The sequence below is a fragment of the Nicotiana tomentosiformis genome, chromosome 2 (assembly GCF_000390325.3).
Source record: "Nicotiana tomentosiformis chromosome 2, ASM39032v3, whole genome shotgun sequence".
NCBI lineage: Eukaryota > Viridiplantae > Streptophyta > Magnoliopsida > Solanales > Solanaceae > Nicotiana > Nicotiana tomentosiformis.
In genome coordinates this window covers 30,844,777-30,864,563 of record NC_090813.1, presented here as the reverse complement: position 1 = coordinate 30,864,563, position 19,787 = coordinate 30,844,777, and the positions used below count along the sequence as shown (strand labels likewise).

Sequence of the window (19,787 nt, the reverse complement as noted above, 5' to 3'; positions counted from 1 at the left end):
TTGATATGGCTTTATGAAGTAATCAGAAAATGGCAACTCCTTTTTCACTGAATTTTCAATCCTCTCAGTTTAATTTCTTCTCTGCACAGTGAAGTTGCATGCTGGCAGTAGCAGTAAAGACTTAAAGAGTAAATCTTCTAAACATAAAGTAGCAGCAAAGAAGTTTATCAGCTGCAACTGTTGCATTTTCATTTTGCAGATCTAAGTTTCTATTATAAAACAAGGCACAAGCCTTCACTTGTAGACAAGGGCAGTTAACATTTGAAATCTTGCAGCAATTTTCTCAGGAATAGAAGTTCACATTTGATCAGGCAAAAGAAATGATATATCTCATAAACTGAATTGATTCTCCAGATTTGATTAGAACTGCAGGCTGGTGAAAAGCCTTTGCTCAGTGCAATTCTGAAAGCTGACCAGAGCTCTTTATTAGTTCAAATATATGTAACCTGCAAATTTCTTATAGCTGAAATGACACATCACACAAATAAGTGGAGATCAAGAACATCCTCTTGAACTGAGATCAGTTTATATTGGTTTAGTTTCCAGAAAGTACCACATGAAACGGTAAAAAATTATTCAGATGGTAATCTCTGGCTTGAGAATGCTGGATTTTGAGATCCACACCTATGTAGCTGTAGATTTTATCCATAGCATGGTGTTTCTTCTCTGCAAAGATAAGGAACGACTCCTTATTAATTTGTAGGCTCAATTCAATCCGATCTAAAACAGGTTAGCATTGATCTCTTCTAACCGACAAACACTTTATGTGTTTTTATGAGGACGAAGCCGAGCTATGAGTTCGACCGAACCCAACAGCTTTTGCTTAACAATGTATTTTGTGTTAAGAAATTCATTAAATATGTTACAAATATTAAATGTAGAACTCAGTCATTAATACTTGAATTTATCGTTCTAAAATCATCCACAACCCATAAAACTGAAATCTAAGCTTCTATCTATGCATATAAGCCTTTTTTCTTATTGTAGACGAGAAGCACCCATAAACTAGAAAGTCTATCCAATTTAAAGATCATTTAATGTAATTAAAATAACTGAATTTTGAGTTGTTCATGGTTAGTGACAGTCCAAGAACAGATCTCTCTTATTTTTCTTCAATATTGAAGCATACTCTTTTAGCAGCTGTTAGGCAAGATCGTGGAAGCAAATATACCAAATTAGCAATTTAGGAGATGGAAGAATCCAACAAATCGATGTATATTCTACTTTGGATGAAAATGTTATCTACTATAAGACGAGTTCAGTTTCAATGAAAATGTTATAGTCCAAGAACTGTGGAATAAGGTTATTGTCAAAGTGTCAAATCTTTTATCTTTATCGTGAGTTTAAAGAACTCTACTCATTTTACACTTCTCAAAAATTTCTCATTTTCTTTTTTAGATCTTAATTTCTCACTTATGGGTGTGTTTGATTATAGTAGAAAACACAAACAATATAATACCAAGGCCCATTAGCTCAGTTGGTTAGAGCGTCGTGCTAATAACGCGAAGGTCGCAGGTTCGAAACCTGCATGGGCCAGTACGATATTTTATTTTAAGTTTCAGCCAGCTGTATAAAATACTGCTTTTCTCTTCTTTAGTTTTTTATTTTTTGGTTCCAGTTCTTCCTTATTTTCTTATGTATTTATTTAACTTTAAAAATAAAAAATAAAGAGACATCTCAGTTCTGGAAATTAAAACAAGAGAAAACCACCAGCACTTTTAACTCAAGCTAGCTCTGCATATATTTTTTTTTTTTTGCTTTCACGATGTAATAGGAGGAATATAATTCATATAATTGATTCAACTTGTTTAGAATTGATGTGTAGTTCTAAATTCTCAAGAATCAGCAGCTTAAATCATGCAAAACTCAAATGAACAGAAATTTTGACAATTTTTATATCACACATACACCACATAACATAACCAATATATACACTTTGAAATTACACAGAGAAAAGCAAAAGTCTGAGTTACCTTTGGTTATCCTCAAACTTACACCAGACAATAAACCATCAAAGTAAGCATAAGTCTGAGGTCCCTTTAATTTGGTTATCCTCAAACTTACACCAAACTAAAAAGCACAGAATTGTCACACATGAAAATCTATCGTCTTGTTACAATCATTTAAGTCCTATTGGTTTTCCTTCATCAATATTACCTTATTTTTCTTCTTCAACGTAACATAAAGATTGATCATAATCACTTAACTGCACGAGCAGAAATCCGATGGCACCTAGCCGGCGATTGTACTCCACCGGAGACCATTCTTTTAGTGACAGTGGTTGCAGAAGGTGACGATGATGAAGTTGTCGAAAACCTAGTATCTGCATGTCCAAAAAGCTGTATATCTGACGTTTCAAAACGGCCTGAATCACCTGGAAGTCTCATGTAAGAAGCTGAAGGCGACTCATTTATCCATGTTGTCCTACCTCCATTTTTGTACTCTACTATTGCTTTGTATACTAATGGGATCAACCCCTCCATTTTTTCCCCCCTTGTTCTATAGGTTTTTTCTTTTTTATTTGCTTTTTTGCAAGTTTAGAAGAAAGTTTTGAAGTAATTAATTTGGAGAACTTTGGAGTGGTGAGGAGGAGAATTTATATAGTAAGGTAGTTTATTGGATAGGAGTGTCCAGCTGTAAATGCTAAGCAAAGGTGACAATGAGGCACGAATTAATGGAAGTAATTAAAGGAAAAAATAAAGAAGCTTCAAAGCAATGACATTGAGAAACTCCATCACATGAAAGCTCCATTTAAACTACACATTACTTTTACATATCATCAAATCTCAACTTATTATTTCTCTTAATCTTACTTAGCACATCTTTATAAATAAAATAAATCTATTGGCCTGACCAGTACCTGATTCTTCATTTTGTTATTCTTAAATTAGTGTCCATGGTTTTTACATGATACTATATTATATATGTGGTAGTTTGGTTTCCCGCTTAAAAAAATATATATTATGTGATTCTCACCGTTCAATTTTATCCGGCACTATTTCCTTATTAATTCGTTCCTAAAGGAATGACACATAATTTTATATTTTGGAAACATTCTATCTTTCAATTTCGTATTTTATCCTTAATGTCATGCTAATTCACTTCATATTTAAAGTCACAAGTTACCCAAAAAAAAAAAAAAATCTTTCTTGAACTGCGCACCCGATCCAATTACATACATAAATTTAAACGGATGGAGGAAATCGGAAGGATTAGAATTTAGATAGTTTATATCAGATAAGCAGAATATATACGCCACATGATTATGACAGTATATATATAATAATAGTAAAATAATAATGGAACTTCCATCAAATTTTAATGTTTAGTTCATATGTAGTTTTTCATTAGTTGGTGTCTAACATATCTTTTAGGATATGGTGAGTCTATTTGAAGCTTTCAAACGTGATGTACTTGCTGCCATTTTCGATTGCAATTAACAGCTGAACCACACCTTTCCCACCAAGATATTATTTTTTCTTCTCTCTCTCTCTCTTTTTTTTCTTTTTCTTTTTTCTCTTCTTATTCCCATCTATGGTTTTTAAGAGTGGCTGCCTATAACATCAGAAGCACCAAAAGTGAAACAATAAAGAAAAAAATAATTGTCTGGCTTGAAGAGGAAAATTTCAAGACAAAGAGCTGTCACTTAATTTATACAAATAGCATGTCAGATTCACTGTTTACTTTCTCTAGACGGTATATATTGATTATACATAGTTACACACATATTATACATATATTATATATCTGACTACTATTTTTAATTTAAAAGATTAAGTTGACGGCTATTTGAGTTATTTCTTTTATTAATTTTTGCAAATGGTTACATAGGGACACATTGAATCTTCTGACTTACCTTTAGGAATTGTTTAGTGTCATAGCATCTTTAAGGAATTATTTAAGTCTTGACAAAAATACTCGAGATCATAGTTAGTTAATATAAAAATGTTGTTAATTTCGTCCATTGTGCTAGGCACATTTGGGAGCATTGAACAGATGGCTTGCCAAGTTCAGCTTGGCAATATAATAATGGCTCTTCTAGCTAGAGCAAAATGGAGCAGTTGCTTAATTACATTGACGTCAAACCAACTTCTTAATTAACCTAATCACTGGTATAGATAAGTCTATAGAACATTAAAGAATTGAAGGGAAAGAGATAAATCTAGTTATCCTAATCACTTATAATTAATCACATCCTTGATTCAAGTATCCCTCACATCTAGTCTCCTTTACTAACTTTAAACTACTATTATCAGTGGAAGAATATTTTTCAAGTTGCATATAGCAAGTGAAAGAATGTAAAAGAAAAAAAAAATTTATCTATCCTATGATGTGCAACTTTATCAGTTACGTATCCACGGGGAATTAATGTTAGTTTTCAAGAAGCAGATGAGAAGTCCCTATAGTTTAACCAATAATAAGGGGGTTAGTATATATAATTTGATCAACTATTCTTTTTTCTTCAACTTTTACTGTTTGAACGTTACCTGCCACCAAATTTTGTCTGATTTCGTCAATAATATTTTGTAATTAGAAAAAAAAATTCCTAAGAATTTATTTTATCAGCATTTGTATACAATCAAACTTTCCAAAAATTTACTTTCTAGGTCACAACTTTTATAATAAGTTTATTGCTAGCTAGTAGATTGAAGTAGAATGCTAGCAACGGGTAAAAATTGAGTTGTAACAAAATAAAAGCACATTCTTCTTTACTATTTCTAGAAGAATTATCCTAAATATCCGTCCACCAATCGCATACATAAATATATGTGTGTGCATAACTGTACTTATGTTTTTATATAATTTATGTATACTGGGTAGATAAAATATTAAATAGTAAATTCAGCCGGCTATTAATTATGTGCGAAATAAATATTTACATATGATTTCCGTTGACATCAAATTTAATTAAGATATACCGGCTCTCATGGACTCCACTTGAGACGAAGTCATAACTTGCATCACCAACTAATCAAGTAGTCCACTAATGTGTATATAATGTTCAAGTCATTTTCTATTTTCTAATTAAAAAAGATTAAGCTTCAAAGTTGGAATCAAGGTGTCCTACTCCTAATGCCATAGATAAAACTGCGTGCGCCTTTTATGTGGGCGTTAGGTAAAGAAAGAGGATTGAGCTCTTGTCACATTGTCTCTATCTAAAGTTATAATAAGAAATTAAAAATTGTGTAAATATTTTTTAAATTATCTATGCGTAAAACTTAAACAGTATAAATATATCTCAAATATAAAACCATTAGGATATTGCTAATTATGTTACTATATATTGACGTCTCAAAGCATATATACCCCATTTGTTTTATTTTACGTGATGGTGTTACTACTAGAGAATCAGATAAATTTTTCTTAAACTACGACTTTGACAAACTCTTTTAATTTTTTTTAATTACTATGTTGACTTATAATACTTTTAATGCAATTTTCAAATAAGTAAATTTGATTTAAAATAATATAAAATTGACAAAATTTTCTCGTGGCCACTTAAACTTGCACCTGATTGCCAACCCGATAAACGAACTTACAACTTTCCCATTTGAACACTTCAACTTAATAGAATGGGTTAATAAACACATCCCACAAAGCGTGTATGTCACTTGCGCAAAAACAAGGAACGGTCATGGCTGGGCAGTGACTATCATTCCTTAGGTCATATTTTATGGCCCAAAAATCTTTTAGGCGATCGGGGTCCGGGGGGCCCGGATCACTCGAAAGGCGTGGGTTATAGCACACGAAAATATGAGAATCGGGCGGAATTCTAGTATTTTGGCCGTAAAACTCAAAAAATGAGGAACGGTCATGGCGGGGCTGCGACTATGGTTCTTAGGTCGTATTTATTGCTTGACATGTGTTATTTGTGGGTCCATTTTTAAAATTTATTACTCCCTCCGTTTCAAATTAGATGAGTTACTTTCCTTTTTAGTCTGTTCTAAAATAAATGACACATTTCTAAATTTGAAAATAATTCAACTTTAAACACTTTATTTTACCCATTTTACCCTTGATGAGAAGCTTTTATAACCACACAAATGGCATGACCCCACAAAGCTTTTACCCTTTAAGCTTTTAAGACCATAAGTTTTAAAATTTTTTTTCTTTTTCTTAAATTCCGTGCCGAGTCAAGCTACCTCATCTAAAATGAAATGGAGGGAATATATCTTTTACTTCTCCACTCAAACACCCCTTCCCCCGCCCCCTCCCCTCAAGCAATCGGTAAAAGAACCTAATGTCGATAAAGTCTGGACCGAACTCCCAAATTTAAAATGATCGGCAACTCCTGTTTCTCCATAATCATGTTCTTAAAAATTCATCAAGAAGCTATTCTTCAATCAAATCTCAAGAACCCAAATCAAACAAGAATACTTTGAAAGTTACCATAGACATTTTGAAAAGTTCTTTATCAAATAGTGCTTGATTTAACAGTGAAGGAGGAGATGAATTTAGTGGTGAAACAGAATGCTCCCCGACTTTGAAGCCATCATTGATTTCTTCTGAAATTCCAAAATTATTTTTTGTGTTCTTGCCAAATTATGACCATGGTGATATAAACTACTATAAAATTCAAAAATTGGCATACAACTTTTGAATTCTTAATTTTCCTTCTCAACTATACCCTTGACTTTTAGTGAAAGAATAGCTTGGGAGAAGATTCAAGGATGCTAGACAGTAAAAAATTGTTGGATTTGATTTGTTGGTAAAAGGAAAAAAATGATTTTTGAGTGGAAGGAAAGGGGAGAAAGGGGGGTGGTCGGGGAGAAGGGGGAAGGAGTGTACTGGTAAAGGAAGGGAGGGGATGGGGGGCGTTTTCTTTCTTTCTTTTTTACTTTAAATTTTTTTCCCTGATTTTATAATTTTTTAATCCAAAATTATTGTCCTCACGCGCGTTAATTATGTGAGTTGCACACACTTTGTCCGTGTCACCTGTGCTCCTGCCACATAAGCATGGTAAATTGTCAAAGGAGTTTATTAATTTACAAATATATGGGTTGAGGTGTTCAAATGAGAAAATTGTAAGTTCGTTTACCGACTTGATAAATCAGGTGCAAGTTTAGGTGACCACGAGATCATTTTGCCTATAAAATTTATAGTTTATCTTCTGAAAACTGGGATTACGGCAGTTAAAAAATTCCTTCAAAGAAATTTTCCATAGATGGAGACTTGTGGATAAGATGGTGTAGCCTTCCTTGTAAGGAAATATCCTTGAGGTCCTCACGTTTGGTTTTTCTTTCTCTCTGTTTCAATCTTCTTTTATCAACTAAGAAATAGGTGAAACTATTTATCCTTCGCTAATTAATTAAAATAAAGTTGAAAGACAGCAAATAGTCGTCCCGTCTCCATAATATACAGTTCACATAGTTTGATGTCTTGACTTTGTTTTTTGTTTTTTTTTCCTACACAACTAAAAACTTTGTAATACCCTTTTATATTGGGAGGAATGGGATTTCAACTGCAGTGTCTCAGATTAAGAGAAATCAAAGCAAATCCCCGTTGAAATTGTACAAGATATATAGCTCTAAGTCGAGAAAGAAGATTTTGTTTCTTACCAAGTAACCATACGAAGATCTAATAGTAACAGGTACATCGAATTTGTGTATCTATTAACAACAGCGGAAGATCGTTGAAATTTATGTGATAGAAATTGCTCCACGCCGATCAGAGGCGGATTCGGGATTTAAATTCTATGAGTTCAATTTTTAAGATTTTTAACATTGAACCCATTATATATTTAAAGTTATGGGTTCAAATCTATTATTTTTGTAATTTTAATAAATTTTTACACATAAATTTTTACTCTGCGTCGAAAGTTATGGGCTCAATTCAACCCGTAACTCTCACACTGGATCCGCCTATGACGCCGATTCTATTTCACTTTGGAAATATAATTTTTGATTCCACAAACAAAGTGTTCTCTGTGTATTTCTTGTGAGAAGAAAGGAGATGAATTCTCCGTGTTTTTCTTGTATCTTTGAAGAGTACGTATTGTTCCCTTTTATTCAGAGTTAAGGAAGAAAGTAGTTCTGAAGAAAACTATTCCTACCCAAAAATATAACCGTGTAGAATATGCTCCCACAAATTCAACGTGTGGAGTAACTTCTCATAAGAGGTTATTTAATCTTATCTATTCATAAATGGGTCGGGTCAACCCACATGGAGCGACCCCCGACCCAAATTGAAAATAAATCCAACATCTCCCACTTCGCTCATGGTGGATTGTACCCAAACCAATATCATGCCAATAACGCACGTTATTCATACGGACAAATAGTTCGTGCGACCTACGAGTATAAAAAGCTATAAAATATTTCAAACCTATTAAGATTATTCTAAAGCTCTATGTAGAAATCCGATCACATTCGGAAAGGATTCACTACTAACATGAGTATCTTATTACTCGCTATATCTCATACATTACACGCTACTCCAGTACCTAGTTATCCGATCCCTCATCCTCGAAAGAGGTGAACTCGAGTTCATATTTAACTCCAGTACCTAGTTATCCGATCCCTCATCCTCGAAAGAGGTGAACTCGAGTTCATATTTAACTTTGTATCCATAATTACATTTGATACTATCATGGTAAGTGTAATGGTCGACCTATGAATACAAGTTAAATTACTAAATTTTTAGTTGTCTTCCCTTTCTACTCGAATCTTTCTATTCCAAATCAACTGCTTTCCTAGACATGTACTGCATTGCCGAATCACTCATGACTATTAGTGACATGCTAAAGTAGCAACACTGATTGGCACTTCAAGAGACAGTAAAAGGTCAAAGGGTATTTCAATAAAAGTTAATGTAACTTCTTGGAATCTCACACAATGAAGAAGCAGGGATTCATTCTTCTATTATCCCACTGGTCGATATCACACGTGGTATGAAACACATGTTACGGTGTTCTCACCTTATATTAGTGCGTTTGTCTTATTCTTATAATCATTCAACACCGTACAGATCTTGGTCTTGCTGATACCTTCAATGTCTAACCCGGGTTTCTTACTTCAATAATCCTCAAATCAAACTTCTTGGAGAAACTCGCATCTGGCTAACAAAATAAGTCATAATCGAATGGTAAAATTTGTAAGTTTGATTTGTTGTCAAGACCGGCCTTTACAAGTAAATATAGCCTCGCATTATCCAAGGTTCTATAAGGTCTCATCTCTTCATGATTCTTAACGTAAGAGGCGATTGCTCGTGTGAGAGAGCCAATCTCGTGACTTGTTTGACACACTTTATCACACGAGATATAAACATAAATTCAATAGTCAAATATTGATGAGCATATTATAATAATAAAGTCTTTTTACAATACGTAAATATGTTCATATCCTTCACAAACCTAGAGCTATACCGTGTTTCTCAAACAAGTATCTAGATATTCCCTTTATAAAAGGATCAGCTATCATGCTTCGCGTAGGAATGTACTGTAAATTTATCTCTCCGCCTGCTACCATGTCTCTTACAAAGTTATACTTGATTTTAATGTGTTTAGTCTTGTTGTGATACATAGGATCTTTTATGTATGCAATAACAGCTTGACTATCCCAATATAGAGTCATGGGACCATGAGAGTTTTTTGTAATATTCAAAGAATCTCTTCAACCAAACAACTTCTTGTACAGCAGACGCACAAGCCACGAACTCAGCTTCCATCGTCAAAAGGGCAGTACAAGTTTGTTTCTTACTTTTTCATGAAATAGCACCGCCATTAAGTAAGAAAGCATAACCGGATGTTGATTTTCTATCATTCCGGTCACCAGCCCAATCATCATCTGTATATCCTCTCAAGTATAAATCATTTTCACTATAACATAGTGAATGATTTGAAGTTCCCTTCAGATATCTGAAAATTCTCTTCACAGCTTTCCAATGATCTCTTCCAGGATTGGATTGATACCTGCTAATCAGACATACGACATAACAAATATATGAGCGAGTACACATCATAGCGTACATCAAACTCCCAACAGCACTTGAATACGGAACTCGAGACATGTCTTTATTTTTATTTTCAGTCTTGGGACACATTTCAAGGCTTAAAGTTTACCTCTCACTGTAGAAGTATCCATGGATTTGCAACTATTCATGCAAAAATGCTCCAAAATTTTCTTTATATAAATTTTTTGAGATAGACTCAATAACTTTTTGGAACAGTCTCTTTGGATCTTAACTTCAAGGATATAGTCTGCATCACCCATATATTTTATGTCAAATGACTTCGAAAGCCATGATTTGATAGTTTTCAAATATTCCAAATTATTTTCGGCCAATAAAATATCGTACACATAAAGAGAAAGAATTCCAAACTTCCTATTGGACTTCTTCACATAAATGCAATGGTCTTCATTGATCATGGTGAAATCATACGAGATCATCTCATTGTGAAATCTCAAATACCATTGCCTTGAATATTGCTTCAGGCCATAAATAGATCTTTTCAATTTACAGACCTTCTTTTCTTAGCCTTTAACGATGAAGCCTACAGGTTTTTCTATGTAGATTTCCTCGTTTAGTTCTCCATTGAGAAAAGTTGTCTTCATGTCTATTTGGTGTAATTCCAAATCCAAACATGCAACAACCCAAAAGTAAGAGAATTGAGGTAAACTTCACAACCGGTGAAAATGTTTCTTCATAATCTATTCCAGCTTCTTGAGTAAAGCCATTTGCCACTAATCATGCCTCGTATCTTTCTATTGACCCATCCGCTTTAGTTTAACTTTGAGAACCCATTTGTTCCCAATGGCTCTACGCCTAGGCGGAAAGTTAACTAGATCCCAGACTTTGCTGGTTTTCATGGATTCTAATTCTTCTTGGCAGAATATATAGTTTACCCCCTGACCTTGAGATCAAACCCTTATGACATACTCCTTCAATACGGGCAACCTTTTACACACACAATCTTTTAAAAGTGTGTCTAAAACACACCTCTTTTGCTCACCTGATATCGCGTGATTTACACCCACTAGAGGTGAGTGAGCATTAACTTTTTGTGTATGGAGCTATAAATTGACGCCATGTGTCCAATTGTTTTTATTTTCTTATCTATCTTCTTTTTTCATCAAATTTTTTAATCAATCTTAAATTTATTTTAAAAAAATATTTTTTAGCATCCATCTTCGCCATTCCTTCATCGCTGCTCCACCGCCATCCTCCATTGTCGCCACCAACATCACCTACCTCAATCTGTGCACACCATTACTTTTTTTCATTTCCGTTGTTCAAATGTAAAACCCATAAACTACAAAGGAAAAAAGCCACTATTTTGCACCAAATCAATTAAACCCATTTCAAATTCTTTATTACAATCCTAATATTCGAATTTTCAAGCACTGTCAATGTAGCAAAGCTCAAAATCAGTACTTCAAATGTAAGGGATTAAGGAGTTACATGAAGAGACTTCAAATAATGAGCAGGTGGTTCAAAATGGAATTTTCCAAACTCCAAATTATAACAATTGTTTTTAGAGAAAACTGGTTGGAAAAGTTTAGAGAAAGAAAGCATCTACAATTAAATATTTCCCATCAAGTCAACAAAATCTAGTTTTTAATTCGCACCAAAGTTGATAGGCACGCTGGATTGTTGGTTTTCGTCTTTTAAATTATTTAAGGAAGAAGAAACTTTGGAATTTTTACTGTTTAGAGCCATTTTGGGATATGGGTTTTGGCTAAGATGGTGTCTTGGGTAGATTAAGCTTTTCTATTTCTTTTTTCCTTTTTTAAGAAGATGAAAACTTTTAAACGTAATTTTCTTTTTTTTTAAAGTTAATGACACGTGTCACGATATTAATGATATGTGACATACACTTGCTGGAAACAAAGTGGTCAAGCACCGAGCAGGTGTGTCTTAGACACACTTTTGAAAGGCTGTGTGTGTAAAAAGTTGTCCTTATTGAAGGAGTGTGTCATAGATATTTGACCTCAAGGTCAGGGACAAACTGTGTATTCTGCCATTCTTCTTTCATTGCTTTCATCCACTCATCTTTTCCAGGACTCGATAAAGCCTCAGTCACAGACTTTGGCTCATCCATTTATGTGAGAGTTAGCAAGAAAATATACTCTTTAATCTCATAAGTACGTTTGGGTATATTTTTCTGGCACTCTTTCGTAGTTGAAATTCAGGTTCGTCAAATGGATTTTGGGATTGAGAGTTCCCACTCCCACTCGGATCAAGATTAAGATCTTGATCAATTTGATTATCAACTATGTCAGAAGATACTTGCTGACTATCTCAGTTCAATCAGTCCATAGTTCATAAAGAGTGGAAGAAACTAATTTAGAAGGCACTTTGTTCAACATATAGGCTGCATTCAATAACATATCTTCCCAAAAGGAGCTAGGTAAAATTTGCCTGCGCCATCATGGACCTTATCATATCCAACAATATTCTATTCCTCCTTTCTGCTACACTATTTTGTTGAGGTATGTAAGGAATAGTTAACTGTCTGGTGATGCCCTTTTCATTACACAATTCTTTAAATTGATTTGATAGATATTCACGCCGTCTATCGTTTCTTAAGGTTTTAATCCTCTTATCTAATTGATTCTCAACTTCATTCAAATATTTCTTAAAGTATTCTAGAGCTTCATATTTATGAGAAATCAAATAGACATAACCAAAGCGTGTGAAATCATCAATAAACATAATGAAATATAAAGCACAAGACCTAGCCCTCATATTCATTGGACCACAAATATCAGAATAGATTAATTGCAATGGAAAATCAGTTCTCTTAGCCTTTCAAATAGTTTACGTGTAATCTTTTCAGCAAGACAATTTTCACAAGCTGGCATTTCAATTTTAGAGAAAGAACCCAAATGTCCTTCCTTAGCCAATCTATTAATTCGAACCTGCCCTATGTGACTTAATCTTGCATACCATGTAATAACATCAATATCATTGTTACTAGAATAACATGCCATAACACAACGGTTAACATAATAGTTATACGTAGAAGGATTATAATCTAACACAATAAAACCATCATAACGATGTCCAAAACCATAAACAACATTGTTTAGAGTAATTCTAAGACCATTGCGACTAAAGTTCAAATTGAAATTTAAATCTAGAAGAACAGACACAAAGACTAAGTTGCGTCGAATCTCTGGAACATATAATACGTCATGCAACATCAAAGATCGGCCACCACACATGTCCATTCTACAAGTGCCTATCCCTTTGACTTCAAGCTTTGAATTATTTCCCACATATACATGTTTTGATCCAGGTGGAACTCGGCGAAACTCTATAAATGCTTCTCTATCACAGCTCACATGGCCGGTGGCCCATGAGTCTATAATCTACATATGATAAGATTCAGTTAGTAAAATAGTGCTAGAAATATATATAGCACTAAGAGATACGTTTTGAAATGCTACCTTTTTCGGCTCAGTGCACTCACGAGCAAAATGCCTTGGAACTTGGCAATTGTAGCACTTCATCTTGCTCTTGTTTTTCTTATTGTAGAACCGTTTTTCTTTCTTGGAATTTGGCTTGTTTCTTTTCTTGGAGGATCCTTCTCCGGCCTCTTACCCTTTCCGTCATTTTTTTAGTTTCTCTTGCGCTTGAAGCTTGATCTCTTTGTGCCACTTGATTCTGCCACAAAGGCATTAGGTACAACTTGCATCACCAAGTCGCTCGTATTCAAGCTCCACATGACGGGCAACATCAGCAAAAGTTTTGATGCTATCATTATGGGTCAAGTTAACCTTCAGATGTTCCCAATTATTGTGAAAAGGCCGAATTACTGCCTGAACCTGCTGCTCATCAGAGAGAACATGGCCAACACTTTTGAGTTGAGCAATCATATTTGACATCACCCTTAAATGTTTCTTGACACTGTCACCATGACGCTTTTTGTACGTGTCAAACTTGATATTCAGTTGTACCCCGATATGCCTCTCTTAAATATACCCACATGGCTTGAGCAGTAGGATATTTCTCACATTCGTGAATGAGATCATCAACAACTGAACTTACAATAATTCCACGTGTAGTGAAATCTTTCTTTTCCCAAATATTGTAAGTTTCCAGATCCCTCCTGTGTTAGTCAGTGTTACCCTCCTTTGGGTGACTCATAACATGGTTAATACTTTCAAGAGCATCTTGCTCTTCGAGTACATACCACATCTTATGATTCTAGATGTCATAATTTTCACCATTCAGTTTGTCACCTGTTGATACCCAATTTTGCCTTCATATTTTTATAAATATCATATATACTTTCAAAATATTATTTTTGCATCATCAACAATTTACAAAAGTCATATAAGTATTTTCTATAATTGTTCATAATTTTTTAAGGCTTTAAAATAGATTTTTTTGCATTTAAATTGTTCAAATATTTATTAATTATCCCTTCAAACTATTTTGGGATGCTTTAATCATCCAAATTTATTATTTTTACTCACTCATGTGTTTTATAATATTTTACTTCATTTCATGTAATTGCATTTGTATTTTTTGGACGATTTACGCATTCTTGCAATAATAGCATACTTTATAATTAGTTATATTTTGTCATTTTATTCAAGGTCAAAATAATTTTTTATATTTTTATAATCTTCATCTATTATTTTAAAATATTAATTTTCATAAATAGTATTTTTATATTTATTTAGATATTTTATTAAATTATTTTCCCTTAATTTCTTGTATTTAAAATCTAGCCCAACCCTAAGCCAATTTTCGGACCAAAAGCTGGCCCAAATACTCAGCCCACTTCTTTGATCCCTTAGCAGCCTAAACCAAACAACCCCAAATCGAACTAGAATTGACCTCAATCTTAGAGATTTGGACAATATTTCATCTATATACATGAAGAAATGCTTGATTCTTCACACCAGTTGGCCGATTTTAAAGTATCGAACCCTAACTAGGGTTTGGAGTTTGATTTCTTTCCTTTCCGGTTACTTTACTGATTGCATGTGTATCTTTCTCCTTTCCTTTTTTATGTTTGCTTAATTTTCCTTCCTTGTTTACTCGTTTGATTTAACTACTATATAACCCCCCTTTCCCCGCTTCCCCTCTAAGTCTTAAAGACTACTGCTATGACTACTACTACCACTATTCTCTCACTCTCATTCATCCTATACTATTATGAAATTTTAATTTTTGGCCGGCTGAAAGCCAAGGCCACCAGATGTTGTTCATTAACCTCCTCTAGTGCAAGCACTGCTCGGAGCACATTTCGAGGCTCCTGTGAACTCTGAAACACTGAGGGTTTGGGGTTTTATCATTTTTCAGTAACCGCGACTATTCTTAAGATTTTGAGTTCTTCATCCCCTTTTTAGTTTGTTCGCAACTTGTTAGTATCTTATACTCTTTTAATTTTATTATCCTATGATTGTGTGCATTCCTTTGGGTGTTTAATGTTATGACACTTCAAGCCTGCTCTAATTCTGATTTTTCACATAGTTAGCTAAGTCGATTCATGATGTTTACTTGATTTACAATTAAACCTGATTGATGTTTATCGCACTTTGTTTGGATCCTTGGAAATTGCGTCTGCCCAGAATTGTTTTCTTCCTGTTGAATCCCTTATGCATCGCCTGTTGTTCCTGCTGCAAATAATGTGATGACACTGTCTAAATGCTTAGCCTAATATGCTCTTCCTTGACATTACTAGCTTCAATGAATGCCCATTGTATATGTCCAACTTGATTAATTGCTTATCTTCATGCTTAAGTCTAATTGATTACTCAAGACTGTTGCTTATCATGAATCCATGACTTAGATCTCCTAGGAAATTAATGCATGCCCAGAACCTATTGTAATTTGTCTATGCTAAATCTTTCATGTACACTTGCTATTTGTCAAGACCTAAAAACCTAACCTGTCGTGATGGCGCCTATCGTAGAACTAGGCAAGCCGACTCATTTCCAAACAAAATCGATATTTTCATTTCAAAGATAATTTTAATGCTATTTAACATAAAACCTCCATTTGAGGAGTTCAAATCAAGGAAAACAAAAGTGTAGAAAAGAAAAGTCTGACGTCGGAGTGTTACTAGTCATGAGCATCTACTACAATTTGTCTAATAATATCAAGGCTAACTCAGCATGGAATGTAGCTAAATATAACTAGAGGAAGACAAGAGAGAGAAGAGAAGGGGTTGCGATCGCCAAACAACTACCTTGCTATCTCCAAGAAAATCTACAACCAGAACAATCAATAACCGCTACCGTATCCAGCTACACCTGAATCTGCATACAAGGTGCAGGGAGTAACGTGAGTACGTCAACTTAGTAAGTAACAACAATAAATAAAGACTGAGCAGTAGTAACGAGCAATAAAGCATATAACGTTCATATCATGAAATCTCAGTAAAGTACAACATGCTTTAAAAATCAGTGTTTGAATCAAATCATATCGTTTAAACCCGGTTCTAGTAAAAATCATTTAAAGATATTTTCCAACAGTTTTTCAAACAAAGGCTCAATGCAAAGGTGAGCAAAAATGATGAAATCATAAACAGCCCCTCGGGCAAACCTCACAGTCACTCGTGCCACTCAGGCATACCTCACAATCACTCTTGCCACTCGGGCATACCTCACAATCACTCATGCCTCCCAGTCACTCAGCACTCGCACTCAGTAGGTACCTGCGCTCACTAGGGGTGTGTATAGACTCCGAAGGGGCTCTTTCAGCCCAAGCGCTATAATCTGCACGGATAACTCACGTGCTATAATAATAATAAAGTACACTGCAGGCGGGTAGCCCCGATCCATACTCATCCTCACAATCAAGCCCTTGGCCGATATCAACATGTTGCGGCGTGCAGCCCGATTCCATAAATATCCTCACAAATCAGGCCCTCGGCCTCTCTCAGTCATAAACCTCTCAAGCCACTCGGGCATTTCAGTAAAACAGGGCATTCGGCCCAAAATATTTATATGCATCAAAATAGAGTCATAAAACTGAGTTATGCGGTAAACAAGTATAAACATGACTGAGTATAAATTTTCAATCAAAAATAATGAGAGGATAGTAAGAGAAATCCCCTAAGGGTCCAAACGGTACTGGCGCAAGGCCCAAACATGGCATTCAGTCCAATTTACAGAAATTCTTTCTAAAACATATAAGTATCATATAATTTCCATAAAATATGCAACTTTACAGTTGCTACGGGACGTACCAAGTCACAATCCCTAGCATGTGTGTCACTTCAAAATAGTAGAATGATACGAAATTCGGGGTTTCATATCCTCAGGACTAGATTTATAATCGTTACTTACCTCAAACCGGTCAAATTTCTACCCCGCAATTCTCTTGCCTCTGGACTCAGCCTCCAAATGCTTCAAATCTATTCACAATCAGTACAATACCATCAATACGCGCTACTGGAATGAATTCCACAAGAAAAGCTACAAAATTAGACCAAGACCCGAAATTGGCTCAAACCCGGCCCTCAGTCCCACGTATCGAAATCCGACAAAATTCACAAAACTAGAAAGCTCATTCACTCACGAACCTAACCATACCAAATTCATCAAAATCCGACATCGTTTGGTCCTCCAAATCCTTAAATTACTCTCCAGAAAAATTCCAAGCCCTAACCCCTCATTTTCACTAATTACAATGATTAAACAACGGAAAAATCACCATATATACGAGTATTAGGCTCAAGTAACTTACCTCAATGAAAACCCCCTTGATTCCCTCTTCAAAACTCTCCAAAAAGCTCCAAATCTGGATAGAAATTGTGAAGAATGCCCAAAAATTTGCGAAGTGTTCCTATATACCTTATGTCCAGGCATCTCGCACCTGCGGCCCCTTTTCTCGCACCCGTGCGACCACACCTGCGGTCCAAGGAGCCACATCTACGCAACTCACTTATCCGCCTAGACTCAGCATCTGTGGCAAACCCGCCGCACCTGTGAAGGCGCATCTGCGCGTTTCCTCCGCTTCTGCGAAGCCTGCCCAGCATTCCCCTTTCCGCATCTGCGCCCCAGGTTTCGCACCTGCGGGCTCGCAGATGCGACCTCCAACTCTCACCTGCGCAACCTTCCTAGACCAGCATTTCCCACACCTGCGCACTCCCCACACGCACCAGCGGCCTCGCATCTGCGACTCTTCCTTCTGCAGGTGCGGAAATAGCAGAAGCAGCAGCTCCAGCTGCAAATTCCAACTTCAACAAATCCGTTAACCACCCGGAATCAACCCGAGGCCCCCGGGACCTCAACCAAAAATACCAACAAGTCATATATCAACATACAAACTTAGTCTAACCTTCGAATCACTCAAAACAACATCCAAACACCAAATTACCCTCGGGTTCAAGCCTAAGAACTTCTAAATTTTCAAATTCGGCAACCGATGCCAAAACCATCCAAACCACGTCCGAATGACCTCAAATTTTGCACACATATCAAAAATGACACTACGAACCTACTCCAACTTCCGAAATTCCATTCCGACCTCGATATCAAAATTTCCACTGCCGATCGAAATCGCCAAATTTCCAATTTCGCTAATTCAAGCCTAATTCTACCACGGACCTCCAAATCACATTTCGGACGCACTCCTAAGTCCAAAATCACCTAACGGAGCTAACAAAGCCATCAAAATTCCAATCCGAGGTCAAATGCTAAAGAGTCAAATTTTGGTCAACTCTCCCAATTTAAAGCTTCAACAATGAAATTCCTTCTTCCAATTCTATTCCGAAATACCTGCGACCCAAAACCGACGATTCACATAAGTCAAAGTACATCATACGGAGCTACTCATGCCCTCAAACAACCAAGCGAAGTGCAAATGTTCAAAAGGACCAGTCGGGCCGTTACATTATTTCCCTGAAATCAACTTGTGATTATATGATTCTATATGCCAATATTGTTGCAATGACAAGGCAGACTTGTTCATTGCAATGCCATGTCTAGTTTACTTCTCTTCATGTCGAATAAGATAAGTCCCCGCCCTCTTCACATGATGCATTCTTACTTTATTTACCTGAAAGCCAGCTTCTTCTCATCTGAATGCTTACTTATTGGATTTAAAACCTTTGTGTGGTAAATTGTATTTGCCTGAATATTTCACATGTTAAGCTCTGCAAGTTAGTTATTTTTATTAGGCTCTCATGTTAAAGCTTCCATGTTAAGATTGTATCTCACTGGTTTCTGTCTATGACACTACTAGATTTTTATGTTCAAACCCCTGCCTAAAGCTCTTTAAACTAGTTCTGGACCATGCTTTGTTTTGAAACTTTGTTTGAAATAACCATGTTGCTCTTAATCTCTGTTTCTGGAATGATAACCATAAACTTGCCTCATAAACTTGGCTAGAGCTATTGTTGGTCACAACTTAAGAACTAATTGTTTAAGCTTCAGAGCTCTTTAATTAATTCTATGTGGAGTTTGTCATATGTATGGCTAAGTTTGGCATCCGTTTGGGTAAGTAAGTTATTCATTTGGGCCTGGTATGTTGGTCCTGCCTTCGGTATTGAGGTTTCTAAGTATACTGTCTGCACTTGGAGTTTGGGCATGCTATCCGCATAAAGTCCTAAGCTTGTTTGAAGGCCCAGATGTATTACTGGGTTATTCTACATTTGTATTGGGCCTGTAATTATTTAAAATAATCTGTAATAGCTTGTAAAACTGAATGATGGTGAAATTAGTAAAAAAGGGGGTTGGAGTATTCTAGTGCTTGCATAAAAGGGTAAAAAACTTGCCTATAGGGTCTATGTGTTTTGTTTGCTTTTTCGTTTAGCATTCCTTATTTGTTATTTCATTTAGCGTGCTTTATTTCTGTACACTAATAGAATCACGCCTATAAGG

General features: G+C 35.4%; 1 long non-coding RNA gene and 1 other non-coding gene across 2 annotated transcripts; one reads left to right on the top strand and one right to left on the bottom strand.

Annotated features, from left to right (window-relative positions):
* Positions 1-19: 19 nt before the first annotated feature.
* LOC108946420 (uncharacterized) lies at positions 20-2,851 on the bottom strand. The gene is made up of 2 exons (XR_001970722.3): positions 554-2,851; positions 20-463 (listed from the first exon to the last, which is right to left on the bottom strand). It is a non-coding gene; the product is annotated as an uncharacterized lncRNA (long non-coding RNA).
* On the top strand, positions 1,463-1,536 carry TRNAI-AAU (transfer RNA isoleucine (anticodon AAU)). Its single transcript has one exon. It is a non-coding gene; the product is annotated as a tRNA-Ile (tRNA).
* Positions 2,852-19,787: the final 16,936 nt, after the last annotated feature.